The sequence below is a fragment of the Rhinopithecus roxellana genome, chromosome 9, assembly GCF_007565055.1.
Source record: "Rhinopithecus roxellana isolate Shanxi Qingling chromosome 9, ASM756505v1, whole genome shotgun sequence".
NCBI classification, from domain to species: Eukaryota; Metazoa; Chordata; class Mammalia; order Primates; family Cercopithecidae; genus Rhinopithecus; species Rhinopithecus roxellana.
The window spans coordinates 1,843,490-1,855,412 of record NC_044557.1 but is presented as its reverse complement, the minus strand read 5'-3'; positions in this window follow the sequence as shown (position 1 = coordinate 1,855,412).

The following is an 11,923-nucleotide window of genomic DNA, read 5'->3' as shown; positions in this document are numbered from 1 at the left end:
TCTGAAGAGCTGGTCCTGCCAATCAGTCACACAGAAGATCCCTTTGTTGGTTCAGGAATGTGGAGAACAGCATCAGGCTGATGGCCAAGGATGATGAGACAGAAAGAGGAGCCATCACTGAAAGGAAAAGATGCCTGATTTTCTTGACAGTTCCTCCCCTTTCCCTAACCAAGTTCTAGGGAATAACAGGGTGAAGGGAACCCCAGTAGAGTTTGATTAGGAGGTGGAGACCCTAATTTGTGGAATTTGGAATTGCTAAATATTTGTAATCATTGGTAGGTGAGGTCAAGACACCTATGAGCTATAAATAAGAGAACCAAAGGGTTAATATTATCCTCAATGGAAAAGATGTTCTTAACTCAAATAAAGAAAGGACTAGCTTTCCAATGGAAAAAAAAAAAAAGTCAAATACATATATATATACACACACACACACACACACACACACACACACACATATATATATATGTTTTGAGGCAGAGTTTTGCTTTGTTGCCCAGGCTGGAGTGCAATGGAACAATCTCGGCTCACCACAACCTCCACCTCCTGGGTTCAAGCGATTCACCTGCCTCAGCCTCCCAAGTAGCTGGGATTACAGGCATGCGCCACCATGCCCAGCTAATTTTGTATTTTTAGTAGAGACGGGGTTTCTTCATGTTGGTCAGGCTGGTCTCGAACTCCTGACCTCAGGTGATCCACTGCCTCGGCCTCCCAAAGTGCTGGGATTACAAGCGAGAGCCACTGTACCCAGCCTATACTTTTTAAATGTTAAATATAATAATATGGGTGAAATGGAGAAGACCTAGGAGTTCCAGTAGGCATAAAAATATTTCAAGCTTTCTAAGAAGAGATTTGGCAAAAAAATATCAAACACTTTAAAAGAGCTCATTGTCTTTAAAATAGTAATTTTATTTTTAGGACTCAACCCAAGGAGCTCACTGGAGATGGAGACAAATATTTACAAAGATGCTTATGCAGCATTTTTATCATAAAAACATTGGAAACAGCTTAAATATGTAGGAGATGGCTAAATAATTAAGATAATGTAATAAGCATTATGCAGTCATTCAAACGATGTCTTAATGTTACTGACATGGAAAATATTCAATATATAATGTTCAATGGAAGAAAAAAAAGATGCAAAACGATATAGTATGATTACCTACAAGCCATAAAATCACTGAACTGTACCTCAGGCATTACCCAGGCCACTGCGATCATTTTATGGATGAAGAAATTAAGGTTCAGAAAAAAAATTAAAGATCGGAGAGGATAAACGACTTCCTCAAAGTCACAGAGTTAGTTTGAAGCAGAACCAGGACTAGAATTCTGAAGTCCCTGAACTCTCCACTGAATGTTTCTGAAACTGGCTCATAAAAATTTTTCTTAACCATAATATGCATTTATGCATTTTTTTAAAAGGGCTTCCAACCTCTTACCTATATCACTACATTTCTCCTTCTATCTCTCTCTCTGCCTCACACTCCCCTTTTTTCCATTATTATTACCCTTATCAATCTATTATGACTCTGGCTACTAAAACTGCCTTATCTTCAAATCCTTATCTGACTAGGTAAAGGGAATTCTTTTTTGTTCTTTTCATCTGTATCAGATCATTAACACTTTAAGAAATATACATTGATGTCTACGGCCATACCACACTGAACACACCCGATCTCATCTGATCTCAGAAGCCAAGCAGTACTTGGATGGGAGAAATATACATTCATGAGGGGAATGTCCCTAGGCCTTCTCAAATTTGCAAATCTGAAAATACCCCTATTACATATCATTTTGCCATAAAATGCTATATAAAGTATAACTTAAAATTTTAAGTGACCCCCTTAGACAATTAATGATTCTATCATTTCAGTACTGAAGGCTTTTACACAGCCATTAAAATAAATTCTGGCAGAAATAGTTCCACAAATTGCTCTCTCTCGTTTCTCTGTAGAGTGCATGATAATTCTGAGTTGAACTCAGCATTTGACTCTATTTTTTTTTCTTTTTTCTTTTCTAAGAAGTATAACCTTTGGAGCCACTTAAGTTTTATCCCAAACTTAGCTACTGACTTCCTTTTCCAGGTCATTTTTTCAAAAGAAATAAATGTGTGTTTTCGTGTTTGGTTTTTTGTTGTTGTTGTTTTGTTTAATTCAATCACTACCCATAGCCAAAAGACAGTGCTGAGCAGAGAACAGAGTTATGTCTAGATTTAGATACAGGGAAGCCAATTATGTTCCCACCTATTAAGATCACTCTAAAATACTAAATTCAAATTCATGATGCTGTTGTGGTATTGGGTGCCTAGAATCCCAGCTACTCGGGAGGCTAGGCAGGGACAACTGCTTGAACCCAGGAGATGAAGGTTGCAGTGAGCCGAGATCAAGCCACACTTTCTCAAAAAATAATAAACAACAACAACGACAAAAATTCATGATGCCCGCAAAATTATTAATTACTATGTTCCAAAATAATTGAAATTTTAAAGGTTATCCCAAAATGCCAAGTTTTGCTATAGCGTTTCATTCCTAGTAAGACACTTTATCATCTCGAGTTTATTTTTTAATATTTTCCTTTGCCTACCTATCTCACTTCCAATTAGCTGAGGTGGCTATTGTGTGTTTCTAACCTCGTCTGTGGCCCAGTGATAAACACTTTACCAGTTGCTCAGTACTTATCTGTTTGTCTGACAAAAGATCTGCAAACACTTCAGGCCCAGATTGTTGGTGGGACGGAAGCAGGAAGTCTAAAATGCATGCTCTTGGAATACCCCTATGGTCTCATACAGCCCAGTCTTTGATTTCCTACATTATCCCAAAGCAAATGCTTTGCTCTATTAAAACAGATTAAAATCTGCCATGACCTATCAAGTCTTTTCTTTAATGAAAGTAGAATGAGAAATGTATCAGTTAATACAGCAAATGAAAGGGGGAAACTGCATTATAAAAGTATGGTTGAGGAATCAAATTTCACTGTCCCTTGCATGAAATAAAATACAGATAGATATTCTAATAGTCATGTTCTTCTTTCCTTACCTAGAAAATACCAGTCATCTCAGAATTATTGGATAAGTGTGTCAAGACAAAGTCTGGCCTCATCATGCTGACAACCATGAAGGGTCTAGAATGTGGCCTAACGTGCTGGAAGCCCAGACTTCTCACCGGTGACCTAGGGACAGGCCCTGTTCATTATTACATACATATTTGGGACTTTGAACAATTCAATTATTTTTTATTTATACTTAATCTTAGAATATCTTTCTGTTACAAATTCACTTTGGTTAAGGGAACATTATAAAGGGCGTTTTTCCTATAATTATGATAAAGCTCACCAGCTGTTAGCAACTCTTTGCATCTAGGAAATAAATCTCAATTAGATTTCACATGATAAATACTAGTGTGTCTTATGACCATTCCCATATGCAGTCATAAACAAGTCATCACTATTTTACTCATAAATATCTGTCAATTCCACCCACCCTCCTCTGTTTCACCCTCATCCACTTCCACGCTGTCCTATGATTGTGCACTGACCACCCTTTTTCTTTCTGGTTCCCCACCAATCTCTTCTTCTCATTGCAGAGAGAGGAGAGATTTAGAATATGTAAATCTGTTGTCAAATCTAGGCTTAAATGCTTCAAAGGTTTTCCAGTGCTTTCAGGAAAATAAATGCACAGGTTAAAAATCCAGGACCCAGAAGCCTCGCACACTTGGTCTGACTCTAGCCATGTCCAGTTCCACGGTCTGCATCTTCTCCTCACCTCAGCCCAGTTGTGCTCCAGCCACCAGGTTGAAGGGTATGTCACCTGGAGAGTAGGACCTGGGATGGAGGAGAGAAGGGTGGGGAGCAAGCTAGGGACTGTCATCTGTTAAGTGTCCCAGGTGATTCCAATATCAGAGTTGAGAACTATGCCTGTCAAGTAGTTTGCAGCAGGTTACTTTATTCTGAATTCTTTTTTTTTTTTTTTTTTTTTTTTTTTTTGAGATGGAGTCTCACTCTGTCTACCAGGCTGGAGTGCAGTGGCACGATCTTGGCTCACTGCAGCCTCCGCCTCCCAGTTTCAAGCGATTCTCCTACCTCAGCCTCCCAAGTAGCTGGGATTACAGGCATGTGCCACCACACCCAGCTAATTTTTGTATTTTTAGATGGCCAGGCTGGTCTCAAACTCCTGACCTCAGGTGATCCACCGGCCTCAGCCTCCCAAAGTGCTGGGATTGCAGTCGTGAGCCACTGAATTCTTACAGAAACTTATCCTCTTCATTCATAGTACTTATTTTCATTTGTAATTTTACACTGGATCATACACTTGAAAATTCCTTGGGAGGAGGGACTCTGTGCAGCATAGTGGGCAAGTGCCTGCCACCATACAGAAGCTTCTCTGTAATGACTTGTTCAATGAATGAATGAATAAAGGAACAATGGCAAGCTAGTTGATTATTTTACTTAAAGAATGTAGTATAATACAGTGTATTTTCATTTTAAAGACAATAAAAAGTATATTTTAACAATTTTTTTTTACTTTTTTTTGTTTTTTCTTTTTTGAGACAGGGTCTCACTCTCACCCAGGCTGGAGCTTACTAATATGCTCACAGCTCACTGTAGCCTCAAGAACTCCTGGGCTCAAGCGATCCTCCCACCTCCATCTCCAGAGTAGCTGGGACCACAGGCACACGCCACCATGTCCGGCTAATTTTTTTAGTTTTTGTACACAAGGGATTCCCATTATGTTGTCCAGGCTGGTCTCAAACTTTTGGGCTGAAGTAATTCTCTCACTTCAGCTTCCCAAAATAATGGAATTACTGGCATAAGCTACTGTGGCTTGCCAAAAATATATATATATATATATTTTTTAAATCCCTATATTTTCACAATAAAAGATAGTAAATGACCCTGTATTGCACTGTATTACATTTCCTTCTGGTCTTTTTTCTAAGCATACAAATTTCAATATTATAAAGATAATAGTGTACATTTAATGTTGCTACTTAAAAAAAATTTAATATTCTTCTGTCATAATTTTCCATACTATGAATGGCAAGATAATCCACCAATGGATGTCTTTATTTATTTTCTTTTCATTTAATTATTAGGTACTTGCTATTATTTTTCCATTAAAAACAAAAATTATTCTTTTGAAGTTTTCTTTGAAGTTCTAATTACTTCTTGAGGATAGATACCTTAAAAATGAGTTACTAAACCAAGCTCAGTAGCTCATCCATGTAATCCCAGCACTTTGAGAGGCCGAGGTGGGTGGATCACTTATGGTCAGAAGTTTGAGACCAGCCTGGCCAACATGGTGAAACCCTGTTTCTACTAAAAATGCAAAAAATTAGCCAGGTGTGGTGGTGCATGCCTGTAATCCCAGCTACTCAGGAGGCTGAGACAGGAGAATCAATTGAACCCGGGAGGCAGAGACTGCCATGAGCCAAGATTATACCACTGCACTCCAGACTCCAGCCTAGGTGACAGAGTGAGACTCCATCTCAAAAATAAATAAATAAATAAGTTACTCAGTTAACAAAATAAATATTTTGATACTTCTGCAATATTTACATTTTTAACAGCTGTATATGAGGCAACATTTTTGGGCTCATGACAAAGAAGACTTTCTTTTATAGGAGTATTCACATCGTTATCAAATATTAGCTGTAGTCTTCATCACTGAATGTTAATGTTTCTTTTCATTTTTCCAGTAGTGTTCAGTAATGCTTACAAATTTTGAGTTATTTATAAGAAGTACCAAATTTTGTACCAATTATTTGTTGTAAAAATGTATTGCTTGGCTTTAATTTTATGATGTTTATGAACTATAAAGAATTCAATTGTCATATAAGCAAAGAAATCTATTTTTGGTTACTTTTTTCATTCTTTTTATGCTTAGAAAGTCCTTTCCCCTACCATATCATATAAATAGTAACTGGATTTTTTTTTTCTGGTTTTAATTTTTTTTTCTTTTTGAAAGACATTTATTAGTAAATCACACTCTAAAATTAAGAGGAGACATCGTATAAGGGAAAAAAAATCCATGCTTTGGGATCACAAGATTGGGCCTTCTATTCCTAATTAAGTCTGTGATCTTAGACACATCAACTCACATCCTAGAGTTAACTGGGTATCATAACACTCATTATCTAGGACTGTTACTGTAAAGGAAGTGTAAAATGGCTAGATCTCAAAAATGTTATTTCTTCCTCCTTCCCTTTTCACGTTTGTTCATTCTTACAGTTCCTGACATTTTCTCATCTGGAATGACTCTGTCTCCTTTATCCTCTAAATTCTACCTGGTCATTATTATCGTCTCTTCCTTAAAAACAGTACCTGATCTCACATCCCTCCTTCGGGTTGCACTCTTGAGGTTATAATAAAGTACTAAATTTCTTTTTCATAGTTTTTCATTGCATGTGTGTGTTCACTCTCATCGCATAGCTCTCTCTTCCAGCAAACTCATTGTTTAAAATATTAACAGATTTTGCAAGATGTTGTGGAGGCTGCAAAAGAAGATCTGAAACTCTCGGCTTCCTACCCTACCCAAACCAAGGAGATAGTACTTTTAAAATATTAAGGGAAGGGACAAACTAATCCCAGACATGTACACCAAGCAAGGAATGGCAAATGATGTATCATAGGTTATATCCTCTTCCTGATGCATTTCAGAACTCTGAAGCTGTTCCCAGTCTCCAGAGTTCAGACCTCAAACTGAAATAGTTCTAGATGACCTTGGCTCCACCTGCTAGAGCCCACTTCTTCCTTTCTCCTAGGGGACAACATTTCCTGCAAAGAACCACACCCTCCTCATCTGGCTGCTCCTCAGGAGAGCTCTTGTCTGTGCAGGCTGCAAATGCAACTAATTAGGTGTGGTGACCGGCTTCAGTCTTTCCTGTGTTTTTCCCTTTTCTCCTACTCCCACCCCCTTTTCTTTCTAGTTAGACTGAAGAGGTCTCCTTAGATAGAGCATGATTTCCAAATCAGAGTGGTGGAGGCAATCAGGAGCCGTTAAAGATCCTTCATTAACATGGAGTGCCCCTTTGTAATGACCCATGTGGTCAGAAAGAGGAAGGAGGTTTAACCTCTTTACAGAGAAGCAGCCTCAGATGCTGAAGGTTTCACTGTCCAAGATACAGGCAGCAGCTTGCAACAGCTCTGTCTGTAAAGCTTAATAGTGAGAGCAATGATTTTGGAGCCTGCTCGACTGAGCTGTGAGTCAAAACCACCACTTATTGGCTCAGAGACCATGGGCAAATCAATAAGTGTCTCTGCCCCTGAAATTTTTAATCTCTAAAGTGGATCAATGTATATCTACGGTGAACCCCAAATATCTAACTCAGGTCTCCAGTCAATTTAGGAAGTTTATTTTGCCAAAATTAAGGACGCGCATCTGTGGCACAGCCTCAGAAGGTCCTGAGGACATGTGCCCAAGGTGGCCAGGGTACATCTTGGTTTCATACATTTTAGGGAGACAGGAGACCTCAATCGATATATGAGGACGTACATTAGTTTGGTCCAGAAAGGCAGGACAACTGGATGCAGAGAGGGGGCTTCCAGGTAACAGGTAAATAAGACACAAAAGGCTGCATTCTTTTGATTTCTGATTAGCCTTTCCAAAGGAAGTAATCAGACATGCATTTATCTCAGTGAACAGCGGGATGACTTTGAAGAGAATGGGAGGCCAGTTTGCCCCAACAGTGCCCAGCTTGATTTTTCCCTTTAACTTAGTGATTTTGGGGTCCCAAGATTTGTTTTCCTTTCACACTACTATGCACTTACTGTTGAGATGATTTAGTGAGGCAGTCTGCATAAACTGTTTAATATAGAACTCTGTGCTCAATAAGTAACAGCTATTATTATAGTAGTCCCCCTTTACCCACAGGGCATATGTTCCAAGACTCTCAGTGGATGCCTGAAACCCAATATGTGCATACAGTACAACGATTTTTCCTACACATGCAGAGCTACAATAAAGTTTAATTTATCAGATAAGATATGAACGACAATAACTAATAACAAAATAGAACAATTATAGCAATATCTTGTTCACAATTTCACCGATATAAGATTTGCTCTTACTATATCTCCTAGCAACCTCGGCATACAATTTCTTTTCTTTCCTTATGGAGAATTTTTACTTTTTCACTTAAAAAAAGCACTTGATGGCTTCTCTTTGGCAGATCTGAATTGCCAGCATCACTAAGGTTGCATTCGGGGGCCATTATGAATAAGTGAAGCCGTGTCATTTGTCTGGGGTAATACCTGCGGTTCCTTGTCCCACAGTCATGGAAAACTAGGATTTGGATACACCAGGGTGTGGTTCAGAGCAGAAGTTCAATAGGCAAAAGAAAGAGAAAAGCTCTTTAACTGCAGAGAGGGGTCCCAGAGAAAATGAGTTGCCAGTTTCTTGGTGAAATGCACAGAGTTTTATAGACTACCTTGAGGAGGTGGTGTGTGATTTACATAGGGGACAAAGAATTGTTTGGACCAGATATGCCATTTACATAGTGTGCAAAGAGGCTGGCTGCCCCAGCCTAATCTGTTATTATGCAGACGGGTTCTCTACCTGGCGGGTGCCATGTTGCCTGCTTCTTTATTGTACACATGGCAACAAAGAAAAGGGAAGATGGAGCCTCCATGTTGAACATAACTGGCTTTCAGGTAGCCCTTTTCTATTTGCACAGCTGCTGGCAGTCACCTGTGCAATCTTCCAGCTTGCTTATGTCTGTAGCTCCATTTTTCAGGCTGCTCTTTGTGAGAAAAGAAATAATTTGGGGACTGCTTTTTATTAAAAGGGAAATTCCACTGAGGACTCTCTTACCCTCACTATCTGCCTAAATAATTTCTTTTTAGCTTCTGTATCATAAGGGTGACTTGAACTCAAGCACTACAATTCCACGACAGTCAGTTTAATAACCAGGAGGGCTCCTAAGTGACTAGTGGGTGGGGAGTAGAGACAGCGTGGGTCCCCTGGTTAAAAGGATTCATGTCCTTGGTGGAGATGGAGCAGGATAATGTAACATTTTATCACACTACTCAGAATGGCGTACAATTTAAAACATAGACATCTTTTATTTCTGAAATTCCATGTTTAATATTTTCAGATTACAGTTGACCATGAGTGGCTAAAACCATGGAAAGTGAAGCTGTGGATGACGGGACTACTGTATTATTATTGAATGCCTGAGTGCTGTCACACGAAAGAGCTTTCCTCATGGTGCCTAACTTGACCTCATACTGTCTACGAGGCTTCAGGGTAGGGTAGGTATTTTATCTCCATGGATTCTGCAGGGTTTTTTTTTTTTTTTCTTTTTTCCCCGGATCTGATAAGTAGCAAAGCCAGGACTCAAAGCCCTCCCTGGAGGATTCAGGGCACTTTTCCCCTGGCCACAGGCCCTCTTGCCTTTCCGGTAGAGGAGCTCCAATTTGTGGAGGCCATGATTCCGCTGTGAATAATGAGCTTCTAAACAATGAACAGGGGTTTGTTTGGGTTGTTTTCATTCCATCTACTGGAATCAGCCAGATAGTATTGAAGCCCAGAAGCCTCACTACTGTGTGCTATCAATTTGTTCAACGATTATCCGAGGAGCAGGTGATTTCCATTAGATGGTCCATTAAATGGGGATGCGTGTTTTTCAAACTGGAAACTCTCAGCAAACAGAGAAGCAGAGCCGGCTGATCTGCCTCCCTGGGAGCCACTGTCCTTAGGCTGACCTTGGGTGGGAAGGATAACAATGTGGTTATCTGGGTGTTGTGTGGTCAGGCCAGGTACTAGACTCTGAGTATATCCACTGCCAACTGTTAACTTACCCAGCAGTGAGAAGGATATGAGATGGGTCAGGGAGGGAAAATGACAGCCAGTGTGTGACAGACAGGTTGAGAAGAAGACTCCAGAAACCATAAGAGCTCCCAGAAGCTTATTTTCTAGCTGGAGAAGGGGTTAGGGATAACTCACAAAGCCAAAAAAGAAAGTCCTGGATGATCCTTCTAACATCACCACGATCTTTCTGGGGAAAATGAGTTAATTACCTTCTACCTTTCTGTGTTTTTGTTTTGTATGGGCACATTAAATAGGGAAAATGGTTAAGACTCTCCCACTTACATCTTGATTTCTGTGTTAGACCTTGATAATCTATGGCTGAGATCATCTTGTAACGTGGTCTTTGCTGCAAGAAAAGTCCATGCTCAGGAAGACATTTTGAGTGGAGACGCAATAAACGAGTTTATTTTTTAGTTCTTTCACTAAGTTAACTAATCCAAGGATGGTGATCCAGGACAAGAATGAACTTTGCAAACCTAAATCCTCTCTGGATTTTCAGATGTTAATATACTTCTGAAATATAAGACTCAGAACAAGTTTCTTATGCTCCCTGAAGCATAGTTTTCTCATCAGTGTAAAGAAGAGTCTGAACTGATCTCTGAGATCCCTTCTGGCATTGACATACTACCAATCTTTTATTCTATAATCTTAGATTATTTCTGTAATAGACTGTAAACACCTTACTATATTTCTAGAATCTGACCTCATTCTCCAAATGGACTCTTTTAAAAAACGAACACAGAGTTACCTGTGTTACATGCAACCACCCTGCCTAGTTATACTAGTGAGATTCACATCTATAGCCCCAAACATTTGTCCTTCCAGTTTCATCGAGGTGAGCACCAAGGTAATTGCCAGGAAAGTGGTCAAGGGCTCTCCTGTATCTCATTGTTAATCAGGACTGCACTTATTTCCCCCTATTCTGATCAGGGACTGCAAAGATGTGATTTCTGAAGGGTTCATTTGGCATACTCCCGGGGAAAACACACACACACACACACACACACACACACTTTTCCTTAAAAAGGGGGTGGAAGTGGTGGAAGTTGGTGGGGGTGTTAGCAGGTCCCTAAGAGCAAAAGTTAGACAGTGTTGCCCTCTGGTGGCAAAATTTCCCAAGAGCGACCTTTGCTTTGAAGAAACTGCAATGACACTGGCTCGTCAGGGACTGGACACAGGGCGCTCGGGACACAGCATATGTGCGGAGAGGAAGAGGTCACTTGCTGAGAGGTGGCCATTCCATACAGAGTTGCTACCTTGACAAGCAAATAAAATCTTGCCACCAAATTGCTATGCTCTCTCCTTTCACTATCTCTCCTGGCCACAAAGGATTTGATCTTTATCTCATCTGTAGTACTCCCTTTTCTCCCATCAGTTCAATGCTTGTTAGAAATAAGATTAGAAGATATTTTAAAACTCAGAGGATTTGCCAAATCAAAGGTTTTGCCAAATAAGCTTACCATTAGTCCTTATGACTGCTTGACATCATAGGGTTTTCTTTTTTTTCTGTGAAATACTATGCGTGTGGATGAATTGGGGTAGCTCTGCATTCATAGTTTGAAGAACAAATTCTTCTGCCTGGTATCAGTTTCCTCCTTTCTAAAAAGAATGAACAGGAATAAGTGCTAAACAGATTTAACGCTCAATGATTCTTGTACCCCAATATTTATCTATATAGTTTTAGTATTTTATATTCCAAAGACCCATACTTCAAGGACATGCTGAAAAAAGAAAATAAATGTATTAACGCAAACAGCTCCATATCAAGGGCGTTGCATAGAAAGGCAGTTTTTAGACAAATGCAATTAAAATCACAATACTGATGAAGAGAGTCAGAAATATCAATAAGGAGGGCAACATTACCCTTTGATGGGAGAAAGAACAAAGCTAGGTGAATAAGTAAAGCTCTGCATAAGAATATGTTAATCAGTTTCAGGGTATTTCATGTGCTTCGTGCATGCATCTTATAGCATTTGTTTGTATTTTCTTGTAAATATGTGAATTACAATAAATTCTATTATGGAAAGCTATTTTCTATGGCATTTTAGTTTCTCCCTTAACTGAAAAACTACTGGGCTATCGTCAAACCAAAGATGGACCTAATGGCCACTCCTTTCA